Source organism: Dipodomys ordii, unplaced genomic scaffold (assembly GCF_000151885.1).
Source record: "Dipodomys ordii isolate 6190 unplaced genomic scaffold, Dord_2.0 Scaffold16, whole genome shotgun sequence".
Classification (NCBI taxonomy): domain Eukaryota; kingdom Metazoa; phylum Chordata; class Mammalia; order Rodentia; family Heteromyidae; genus Dipodomys; species Dipodomys ordii.
The window spans coordinates 12,927,182-12,939,932 of NW_012267232.1; the positions used below are offsets into that span (position 1 = coordinate 12,927,182).

Consider the following 12,751-nt stretch of genomic DNA (forward strand, 5'->3'; position numbering starts at 1 on the left):
AACTATGAGAACTATGTTTTAATTTTCAATTATACTTGCAATACTTGGTTATATGTATCTGGTTATTTTATATTTCACTAGTAAAAATTTCAAATAATTGATACAACATGAATTACCTATTTAATCATAAACTCTAAAATCATACTAAGAAATACAAGAAAATGTAAATTGTAAATTGTATTTCAGTATAATTCAGAATGACTCTCAAATCCATAATTACAAAATATTTTTGAAGGAAACACGTAGGTGAATATAAAATACATTTCCTTTCACCTCCTCACAAATACATTTCTTTTGCTAAAAGCAAATCACTGAAGTAGGCTATACTTATGTTAATGATGTACGTTTGCCAATGAACTATAATAAAGTTATAAAAGTCATTTTAATTCTGTATTCTATGGCCTGTACACTGTATCCTTATTATACCTGCAACAGAGTATCAATTTCCTGTAGAGTAATTTGATACATAAATGTGAATATTATTAAATAAAATGAAGTGTGTGTTTGTATGAAGTGCCAGACTGTAATTGTGCAATCTTGATTTAATTTACAGAAGGAATGAACAGTAAATATAAACACAGTTAGAATGTAAAATGAAAGATTGGAGAACCAAGGAAACATCAAACTGAATCATACCAAGCTCAAAAGCAAGTTGGAGAAACAAAGCCTCTGTGCACCTTGGGCTTTAACTGAACAGCATGTCCCTTAGCACAGGATTTCAACATTTTCATAGGGAAATTTCTCTAATATCGTAATAAGAGGCAACTTTAGTAAAGCAGGCAAATTGGAATAAATTCCATGTACATTCAACCGTCAGCTATGTGAAAGGGTAGCTTACGAATACCTACTGAGGGATTGACAAACATATCCAAAGGTTTAGTATATGAAAACATTTTGCTTCAAAATCATATGAATACATATATTGAATAGTAGTAGATCTAGAATGGTAAATCTTTAAACAAATATTTGTTGAACCATAGTGGCTGGCTATGGCTTATTACCCTGGATGGATTCCTTGTTTCCTTTCTACCCAATAATGCAGTGATTTAAACTTGTTCATGGTTTTGCTGATGAGTGATTTGAGTTAGTCTAAGCTTGGGAGTTTTTCTGGTCACAACTGGGATCACTCATATAACTGTTGTGAGGCTCAATTTAGTATAATGGCCTCATCACTAGATCTAGCTGACATTTGGACCATTTTCCTCAAGAGAGAAGAGACCTGGGATAAGCTACATAACAATTATATTTTGTCAGTGATACGATATGGATGCTAAATGTTATCTGGAGAATTAATCTGGCAAATTGTACAAGTACTTCTGCCTACCTGTGGTTCAAACCAGGAAGAGTCTAAATTCTACATTAAAAAAAAACCAAACCATCTATATCTTTGAGGGGAAGATGTTTCAAGGAATGTTTGGGCATTGTAAGAAAGTAGATCACAGATCAGAACATACCACAGGCTCACTCTGGGAAAGATCTGTCCTGACAAATGGTATATTTAGAATTAAGCCTAGGTTTTGACAGACCATCATCAAATCCCTCTGCCACTGAAATAATGATGATAATGATTTGAGCTAAGAAAGTGAATTTCGTACTTGACTTCTTTTTTGCCTTGTACCAAAGAGAAGAGGTAACAGGAGTAAAATCTGAAACACTATTAAGGATGATGGCTTCAACTGCAAAAATAACATTGTGATAATTGGAATGCAGTACATGATTAGACCGAGTCAAATATTTTGATGATGGACGTGTGATCTCTAACATCTATCACATCCCAACATTGCAGTATTCTCTGATTCCTCACTAACAGGAACAACTATTTATTATACATTTATTATATTTTATTACATATTTATTATATCTGTGCTATATCTGTCCATTTTCAATGGTTTCCATGTCCCTTTAGTAAATCATCCAAACCTCACAGTCTAGTTTAACAAAAGTTTTAGTATATACTTACTATTCAGGACTCAGAATGAAAATGCGTACTGAATATAAACACATTCAGAATCCCCTAATACATACACATATAGCTTTTCAAGGACTTGTAAATATAAAATATGATAGTGCAAATTGTACCATTAAAGATATATGGAATCAGTAATATGAGATATATTTAGAAGCTGGTAATCCACAATGTAGTTTAAAAGATATTATATGCAATCATCAACAAAAGTACCCATAAAAAGGACACAAAACGAGACATAATGACTATAGTGTCCTCTCTAGAATCACAAATATTTAGATTTGAATTGTAATCCTTTTAGTGTCTTCACACAGCCAAATAAAATTAATTGGGTTGAGCCTCAATTTGCTTCTCAAGATAGAGGCGATCCTGACTGAGTCATAGAGTATGGGGTAGTGGAAAATACAAACCAAAAGAAAAAGTTAAACCCAAATAGTAATGGACATACAACACCTGTCAGAAAATGATGAGGAGAAAGGTATGATGGTGCTGATGAAGCTGGCCATCATCATAATATATAAGAATACATTGTCATCTTTCAGTAATTTCCTTATAAATACACAGAAGGAAGCTTATGCATTTCCCTCAGGGGAAGCATATACTTTTCCTCAGCCCCAATCTGTTATTCAGAAACACACTGTGAATCTTTCTATACTTATTTTAAACCAGGATGCCTAAAAAGAATAGCAGGATCAATTATGGATCATAGTGATAATCTAAAAACAGTCTTCAAGTTTTTTTCTCATTTTTCTTATGTATTCAAATTACTTACCTGCTTGTCAGAAATCAGATAACCTTATCTGGAAGTTGGGGAAACTACTGGAAACCTACTTGATTTTATTTCAAAAACAGGTGGTAACACAAATTCACAGATATTCCAGATAAGAGCCATTTGGATCTAAGGGTTAATTAAGAGGTTAAGATGTAAGGATTTCACTGACTAGTTCTATCCTACAGGGCTGCCTTTCTAAAGTGTATTTATTTTTACAGTGAAATAAAATTTTCCTAGAATGGCATCTATTCCATTTTGATTTGTGTCTCAGAGAAGAAATAGATAAAAGAATAAGTATTCATTAAATAACATAAATAGTTCATAGGGAAATAAAGAATAATCTTTAGATTATTAGGTCAGACAACCTGTGATATAGATAGACCATCATCTCAGATGATGAGTAAGATCATTATGCTCTAAATTACTCTTCTATCACTTTTTGGTTGAAAAAGATATAAGCAGGTCATTATGAACAAATCACAATACCTGAGTATTGGGAGAATAGTCTCAGATACTTTTACTATAGACAAAACACAAAACTGCAAATACTTTTTTTTTTTTTTGGGTCCCGTCGTGGGCCTGAACTCTGGGCCTGGGCACTGTCCCTCAGCTCTTCAGCTCAAGGCTAGCACTCTGCCACTTGAGCCACAGCACACTTCCGGCTTTTTTCTTTTTGCTTATGTGGTGCTGAGGAATCGAACTCAGGGCCTCAGGCATGCAAGGCAAGCACTCTACCACTGAGCCACCTTCCCAGCCCCTGAAAATACTTTTTATCTTGTGACCACACCTGGATAGACAGGTTGTAGCATAGTAGAAGTAATTGGCTAAGGACTCCCATGTCCTCCCTATTCAGCTCAGGTAGAAGAGATACATTGACCAAATTGGAACATCTAAAAAGAGTACAAAGGGCTGCAGCATAAACTCCTTTTTCTGTACCAAAAGAAATGAATGACAACCTTACTCTACTCATCAATCCACGTGGGCTGTTGGCATTAATAAAGTTCATCAGTGAAAAAAGTAGGATAAACTAGGACCTATAGAGAAGAAAGTAATGTTGAAGATTAGTGAGAGCTAACCTTTATTGAGCACATAAAATATAAAAGGTTTTGAAACAATAACACATAGAAAACTGTTGCTAACCAGCTGGGATATGTGTAATCCTGAGCAGAGGAATCATAGGTTGGTGATCTCAAATAGTTCAGCTCACATAGTCCAAATACTGTTATTAGGAAATAGACTTATTGTGTACCACTTTCCCCTACTCCCCATCTTAAAATTGATTAGAAGCTACAGGATACCAGAAATTTGGCTCAATCCAAAAGATTAAAATGTGACACTCTCGTACAAAAATGGAGTAATCTGCTTTAGGTGAAGTGATTTTGAAAATCACTGAAGGTACTTGAGTTTAATCAAGTGACCGCTTGGCAGAGATGCTTTAGAGGAAAGATAGGACCGAATATATGTCAAGAAGTCTGAGAAGATTCATAATTCTAACTTCCTAAATTTATATTTGAATATGTTTTGGGAAGTCATGTACTGTGAGATATATCACAGCTCCTACAGCCTGTGGGCTGTCAAATCCAAGGAAACTCTTGGCTTTGCGCTTGTATTCAGATGGCACTCAAGTAATACCTATTCTGGATGACACCTTAAGGTTTTATGACCCCAAATATAGGCTTTAAAGCTATATACATATCACCTCCTTTATAGGTACTTCCTGAAGATCTTGCTGCTAATGATGACATTATTACCACTTGCATCTGTGACAACCCTATCCTATAATCATGTCATTAGCCTCATTTCATGATGAGGGACAGGAAGGGGTAGAGAAGTTAGAAGCTTTGTTCTTGATTACTACAAGATATAAAACATGAAAAGTGATGAAAAACATTGATACATTTGTGTATGTCTTTCAGGTTACTAAGAAAACAAATTCCCTAAGGACAAAAGTCAAAGTTTAGCCATATGTTGTTAAAATGCCTGGTGGATAAGCAGTCAAAACATAATTCCCATAAATAGCTCCATATGCTCAACATGAAGTGAGTGATATTTCTATGGAATAGAGTGCTGTGAATTGAAATCACTGTGAATATTAATGGCATGGAGATATTTATCCTTATGGAATAAAGCTCAAGTAGTGGACAGTGTTGGCATTTGATTTGTGTACATTTTAGTGCTGTTATTCAGCTACAAATTAAGAAAAAAAACTGTCTACAGACAGGCATCTGGTGGCTCAGGACTGTAATACTTGATAATTGGGAGGCTGAAATTCAGAAGATCAAGGTTCAAAGCCATCCTGGGCAGAAAAATTCTTGAGATTCTATCTCCAAAAAAATCCGCAAAAAGCTGGGGTGGAGTCATAGCAAAAATGGTAAAGCACCAGGTAGGTGAGCAAGCTGATGATCAAGTACAAGGCCCTATGTTCAAACCCATGTATGGACAAAAAGTAAAAAAATAAAAATTTTATGATAGTAATTGAACATTAGGGATGACGTAGTACAGTAGAATTTGTGTTCTTTGTGTGTAAGACCTTTCACTAATTTTGAGCAGTGAAAAGAGAGCAAACTCCAGAGAACCAGTAAAATGTATCCTTCAGTCTCTTCTGCACTTGATCAAAATTCTATATAGAAAAGTAATAGTTAGGCTTGTATCTCTAATTAAATAACCAGCTCTGATTAAGTATATTTTAAGCTAATTATTTTCCTTTCAATATTTTCCTAAGAATTGAGAAACTGTTCCCATGTTTGGTTAAAAAATTTCTTGAAGGATGGGAAGGTGGCTCAGTGGTAGAGCGCTTGCCTTGCATGCCTGAGGCCCTGGGTTCAATTCCTTAGCACCACATAAGCAAAAAGAAAAAAGCCGGAAGTGGCACTGTGGCTCAAGTGGCAGAGTGCTAGCCTTGAGCTCAAGAGCTGAGGGACAGTGCCTAGGCCCAGAGTTCAGGCCCCACGACCAGACCCCCCCCCAAAAAAAAAACTTCTTTAACTTTTTTTTATTTTATTGCTTCTTTTTCAGAGTTTTTTGTTATAAAATCTAAAATTTGTTCAGTTTCATATTGCAGCCATTCTCCATCAAGATTATAGTACCTTTTTGCCTTAATTTTAAGTAGTTGTACAATAAGTCTTTAAGTTCAACAGGTCAGATTACTAATTTTGAAACAGTTAACTAAAAGATTTTTTAAATCACTATGAGTTTCCCACAAAGAAAGCGCAAAAATATTATAATTATGTGCTTTTATTACAAAAAGATATATTCACTAGCAAGTCCCCAACTGGTCAATTGGCCTTTCTTCCCAAGTAGTCTTATAACTTAGCAAAAATCAAATGTCAAAGCCAATTTCTGAGAAATATTGAAAATGTTATTTGGAAGTTAATATAATAGAGATTCTCCACCTGTTTTGCTTGGTACAGATAAAATTATGGTACACACACAAATACTCTCTTTTCCTCTCTCTTTTTCTCTCTCTCTCTCACACACACTTACATATAACTATAATTCCATTGTAGTTTGCTTTCACTTAAACATCTTTATAATTAATGATAAATTATGATATAGTTCACTAAAAACATTTTATCAGAACCATATCTATCACACCATCTTGATTTTTTTTAAAAAAGCTTACAATTGTATGTAGAGAAAAATGGAAAAACCAAATTTTGAAAGGTCGTATTGAAAGGCTGGCTCTTGCATGGTAGAATCCTGTCTCAAAGATCAGCAACCAGAAAATACATTTAACACTGTTAGGAAACTGAGCCATGAAGGCCAGAGAGGAAAGAAAGAAGAGAAACAATATCACCAGGCCAATTCAGCTTCAATGGAGAGCTGGAACATGGAGGCACGTGGCATGGCATGGCATAATGGCGCCTGAGCTGGTCTGAGCCTACACAGGATCATGTCAGGGGGCCAAGGTCACGTGAAACTCCCAGCCCCAGGCACTGGACTGACACATTTAGTAACCTATCATCCAAGTTCACACCCCTGCCTCCAGGGATTCAGGCACGCCCATCACCTGAGAGGCAGTGGGTTTCACCTTCTCCCACCATGAAGACCAGACCCTGATACCAGACCCTCCCTACCATCCACCATGTGGCCAACATGGCACTGGCCAGACCCAATCTTCCTACTTCATAAGTAGTATCAGCTATATCTGAATCAAATTCTTTCATCTCCCCTTTTACTTATTGGAAGTTTCAAAATACCATATAATTTATAGTGATAGAGTATAATATAAATGCTTTACCTCTAATCAAAATAGCTTCAATAATTATAAACATAATACTTCCTAATTTCATCATGCACAAACCATGTAATGGACCAATTATATTGCTTTAGGCTCTAAATAGTCCTCAATGATTGAAGGATGCCACAGGAATGAAAATGTGAGCTTTAGAAACAGAATCTACAGACTCATTTTCAAGGCATCTGGAACAAGGTAGAGGTATACACACAAGTCACTGAGGTGAATCAGCAGGATTACCCATTAGTCATGTCTGCTAGGAAGTCACTCTTACATCTATGAGGCCTAAATCTGAATCTTTAACCTGGATATGACAGAAAACTTACAAGTGATTATGCCTTGCAAAAGAAAAAGAAAAACCTACGTATGCTGCCAATATGTTGCTTTTCCAAGCAATCAAAAAGTAAAATCATTGTTACCTAGCTAAGTCTTTCTAAAATTTCAAGTAGATTTCTTCCTCTGGCCTCAACACTGGCCAAAATACTTACTAGCCATGCTATTTATTATCAATGGATCTTATATTAAAAAAACTGAGTAGTTGTTCCGTAGTGTCTTCATATCCAGTTAGGAACATTGTTAGATGGTTTCAAGTATCCCTTCCACATAGCACAGCACATCACACAGCAATAGTATCAGCAGAAAGCAAGAACCTAATTTCACCAGCTAGTAAACTCAGCAAAACTACCCTGCCAAAAGTGCTTCAAGCAGCAAGAGGAAACAGAGCTCTGGTTTAAATGGACAAAGGGAAATGCTACTCAGTCATGAAAAGATTAGAGGTAGACATAACACTGGATGGTCACTGAAACACCAAAAGTCATAACCAGATTCTGCTTTAACATCAAGAATCTATTTAGTGACCTAGGATATGAATATAATAGAAGAAGAAACAAGGGTGGGGCAATTCTCCCTCAGATGACTACAGCTCTTACTCTCTCTCTTGAGAAAAAGAGAAGAAATTATCTCTGGCTGGCAAGAGTACCAGTGATACACACTGATGAACTCCTCCCTAAATGAACCAGCACCTTAATGTTGTATTTCAAAACTGAACTGTCTTGGAATTATTACATTTTTTAAAGGAAGAAAAGAGGGGTATGAAGCTCAATGTCCTGGTGTTGCTCAAGGTCATTCTGTTCAAAACAGAAGAGGGGAAAAAATGAGTAAATTAATCTAGGGGATGAGAATCAAATGATAATTACTTTCTTCCTATCTGTTCACATCTTTTCCCAGGGGTATCCTAACATTTCTCTTATGCTTTTCCTATTAATAGTGACCAAAGAAAGCTTACAAGAGAGGAGGCTTTCTCTAGGACATTTCCTATCCATACCTGGCTGACAACCCATCAGTGAGCTAGACTAGTTCTGCCTGTGGATCTTGCCAAACTAGAGACATAGATTCTGTCTGTAGAATCTTCTCCATTTCTCCAGACAAGTGAGAAAACAAGAGAGGGAGAAACATTTATTTTCATTTGGAAATATATACATGATACCTTGTTCTAGGAGCTACATTGGGTTCTGGCATTTAACCTAATTAAAATCTCATCAATGAATCACAATGTTAAACTTGAATCACATCCTAATCTCTGTTTAGGTTTTGAGCATTTAACATCAGGTTTAATGGTTTTGTTTTGACAAAGACAAGACTTAACTTGCAAAAAAAAAAAACAGAAACAATACTAAAAAGAGAGAGAGAGAGAGAGAGAGAGAGAGGAAAGAGACACGCAGAGTGGTATTTTCCAAGTAGCCATATTCACTAATTCACTAACTATCTGTCTTCACCAGCTTTCTTTTATTTGGTCACCCTTTAGGAGGTAGGACTTACTTGTGAACCTATTGGTGGGATAAGAAGATGGCATAATTTCAGTTGTCATAATATTCTGGATAAATTTAGGAGATAAAGGCATGCCCTTGTCAGATATTTAAGCACACACTAGTCAGCTCTCTCTAGGATTTTTTAAGTGATAGAGGAGTTGCACTTGGTCTCACTAAAAAGGAAAAGAAAAAGAAGAAAAGAAAATTGACGAAAAAAAATTGTTGTCAAATTCTTCCCAAATCTCCAGGTTTTTTTTTTTCTTTCTTAGTTTGTTTAGTTTATCTATACTTTTCCATGCAGGCAATCCTATTTTTTTTTTGCTATGTCTTCTGAGGGTAAAGGGTGGACCTGCTTTTCTATTCAAGTTGAGTTCCCCTTGCTGTCCTTCCTTAGATTGGAAAGTTACACATAAACCTGCCTGTATAATGGCTTTCCTCTCTTCGTGCTTAGTAAATATGAACTAGGGTATGTTAGATTAGTTGATATTATAGTAGCATTCTGAAAGAAGGCAAAGCAAGGAAGGGCATGGATGTCTTTATCAAACTCAGAAGAGCATGAGGGAAGAAGAGAAAGAACAAATGGAAATGTGGGAAACTATACATTTAATCGTGTAGTATTTAAATATCAAGACCTTCTTAGAGCGGTGTTTTTGAGTATTCACATGGGAGAAGGCTGGGGTGGAGAATGGGGATGTGTATGCAAAGGCAATCAGACACCACAGAGAGCCTTCCCATGCCTCTCCCACTGCCTTTTTTCTCACATCCAGGCTACCACCTTGGCCATTCTTTGCCTGTTGTCTGCTAGGGGGCTCCCGTTGAGCTCTCCAGCCCCACCCTAAGAAAGTGTCAAAGCCGACCTCACAGCTGCTGTGGCAAAGCCCAGCCCCCAAAGCTTGCTGCATACGTGGCCTTGTAGCACCACCAGCCTGCAAGGGCTGCTGCAGCAGCTGAGCCCAGACTCCAGAGAAGGAGTTGGGGATATCAGCTTGTAGGAACAACTAGAGCAGCAACTGGCCAGCTCATAGACGGTAAATGCCATCCTATGGGTATCTACAGAAACACCTCTAGTGGAAGAAAATCAGGCAGCACCCCTATACTTCCCTCACCCAGCCAGAACAACCCTGGTCTCTGCCTCCTGGAAGTACATCATGGCCAGATCCAAGAGCCAAACCTCCTCTGAGTACTGCCAGCAGGCAGCTCCCCCAAGGAGGGAGACAAATGAGCACTCCTTAGCTGAATTATTCAGATGGTCTTCACTATGTAATAAAACATTGATGAGACTACTTTAGAAGAGCTTTATCTTGTTAATTCTAATGCCCTCCAGAAGGGGGTGAAATTTTCCGCAGGGGAAGGACAGCAGAGGAGATGAGGAAAGAAAAGAAAGAAATCAGATGGAAGAGGAAAGGAGGTCTGGAAGTTCAATGAACAGGTCCAGGAATCTCCATTTTAACGTATCAGACCCAGTATGCTAATTAGGCAGTCACAAACCCAACCTGCTCCTGGTAAATCAAAGCACTGGAAAGTAATTGCAAAATGCTTATTACACAGAAAGAACAAAAACGCAATCGCAAGTCCCTCTCCACAACCTACATAATTCAGCTGGGGGGGGGGGTCTGTTTAAGGATCTGGCCTCATTTTTCTAGATATAAAAATGACTTCTCTCATGGATTTATTCAGCTACCATAAAATCAAGCCCCGGCAGTTAAACACCATAGATCTCAACACACACCCTTAACAATGAATTCCCTTCCATGCTAAGCAAGTTACAAGAAAACTCCATTTCTAAGTCTCCCAATGCATAGTAATTTGCAACTACTAAAAGGATTTTTGCAAGCTTGTCCACAACAAGGAAAAGGGAGGAAAAAATATCATGGCACCAAGAGGCAGGTAAAGAGGGATCAAAAATGATCTCTGGCAGAAATAATGGGTGGAAACCAAACATTCACTCTTCTCAGTGTACAATCAGGGAGGACTGAATACCGAATGATCTGTGGCAACCATAGCCTAAAGCAAACACGAAATTTTAATCTCTGACACCTTCAGACAGGTTCAACAAGCCTAGCTCCAAATATATATATATATATATATATACACATATATATATATAGGGTGGAGCATGTCCATATTCGTTTAGATTTCACTTTACTAGATTAAGAGAGCTCAGGTATAGATTTATATTCCATGTACTAGACATTGTATTTACCACAACACACAGAGCAGGCGTCTTTGGATACCCAAGCCCTTCTTAATGATTTTCAAACATTAATAAGTAAAGTAGCCTGCAATGCAGATAAGACACTAGAAACAAGACCAAAAGGAAACTGGGTGAGGGAGTAGGCGTTTGCTTGTTACCTGGTGCCACTAGGGGAAAAGACGGTCGTAGGAGGACTTTCTGCCCGCAGGTACAATCCCGGCAAGGTGGCTCCAGGTGGCTTTCACAGTCGTGCGCGTGTCTCGCTCGTCACTTCGCTGCCCTTTGCCATAGCTCAGCACCCGCATCCTAGGGAGTCGGAGAGGTGGCTCCTGCCACTGCCGCCACTGCCTGCAGGTCGCGCTGGGTGCGGGATCGGCGCGGATCGCCCCATGAAACCCGCAGCTCTGCGCCCGGGGAGCGGGCAGAGGCAGGACGGCCGCGCACTTACACACTCACACACACTCGCACACACTCAACGGGCGCGCGCACACTCACACTTGCACACGCAACACTGCTCCAGGAGGGAGAAACAAGGAGGGTCCGGGTCCTTCTCCAAACCGACTTCTTAAGCCCACCGGCAGCAAAGAACGGCGTCTCCTTTTCGCCTGGCCCTGCGATCACGTTTCCTTCAAGTTCTCCTCCAAACCAAATCCTCGTAATTCAAGAGCTGGTGACATTTTGGTAAGGAGTAGGAAGCCTGGAAAGGGCTGTACACACGTCAGGGTTTTTATGGGCTTTTTTTGTTTGTTTGTTTTTCTTTAAGCAGTTTGAAAAGCAATCCTCATTACCTTGTCTGTATAGTAAACCAGCTCCAGCTCGAAGGGCTGAACTTTCGTATCCTTCCTGCCGAGACAGCAAAGTCTAGATGCACGCACACAGGACCATCTGCAAGCCCCCCTCTTGACCTTGCCGTGTACCAGGAATCGAGTTAATACCGCGGCTTTCCAATGCGTGGCTAAAGTGATCCACACACCTGGGTCCTCAGCCTCTCCTTGGCTCTAAATCCAACCGGGAAAAGGCGTCTGGGCGTCCCTGGCGCTCCCGGAGAAGCGGAGCACGGAGAGTTCACACATTGGCTTCTGGGCAGTTGGATAAAAAGACAGTCAAATGCATCAGATAGGCGCGCGCACATAACACACGCGCACCAACACACACACGCACATCCACACGCAGCTAGCAGGAAAGCGGCTAACGAACCCCCGGAGAGACGCCAAGACGGCTGGAAACGGTAGCAAACATCCACAATCTTGTCCAGGCAACGGAGGGTCAGCAGAGGTGGAATGAAAGTCTTCTCGGGTCTTTGGATTCCTCCTCTCTTCTGCGTGTGTATTTCCAGAAGGCTTCCTCAGGCGGCCCCACCCCCGTCCAGTGCGCTTTATTTTATTTTATTTTTTTTCCTCCCTTGATATAACCGACCGTGCTAAACGAATTATACGGGTGGGTTGTGCTCATAGCCTAGAGCTCCCCAAAGTCAAGAATCCTAAAGGGATCAGCTAGCTACGAAGCCGTTCCACAGGCTCAGGGGAAGGAGGAAAACCACGCTCACACAGACACGCACACAAGCCTGCACACACACACACACACACACACTCACACTGCCCGCTCCGGGCAGCTCCGCACACGCTCGCCGCCTCCCTGCGCACCACGCCACACAGCGCCCCAGGCGCCCCGCCCGCGGGCCGCGTCGCCAGGGCGAGTCTGCAGCTTTAGGCGCGGGGCGGGGAGCCGGGCTCCGAAGCTGCAGCCGCCGCCCCGGCAGGCCTTGGAGACCCGC

At 39.7% G+C, this 12,751-nt stretch overlaps 1 protein-coding gene across 1 annotated transcript in view; it reads right to left on the reverse strand.

Annotated features, from left to right (window-relative positions):
- Lrfn5 (leucine rich repeat and fibronectin type III domain containing 5) overlaps positions 1 to 11,708 on the reverse strand; it is a 276,989-nt gene extending 265,281 nt beyond the window's left edge. Inside the window, exon 1 of the mRNA XM_013012269.1 lies at positions 11,136 to 11,708. The gene's annotated coding sequence lies outside the window, so the exon portion shown is untranslated. The remainder of the gene's footprint in view (positions 1 to 11,135) is intronic.
- Between the last annotated feature and the right edge of the window lie 1,043 nt (positions 11,709 to 12,751).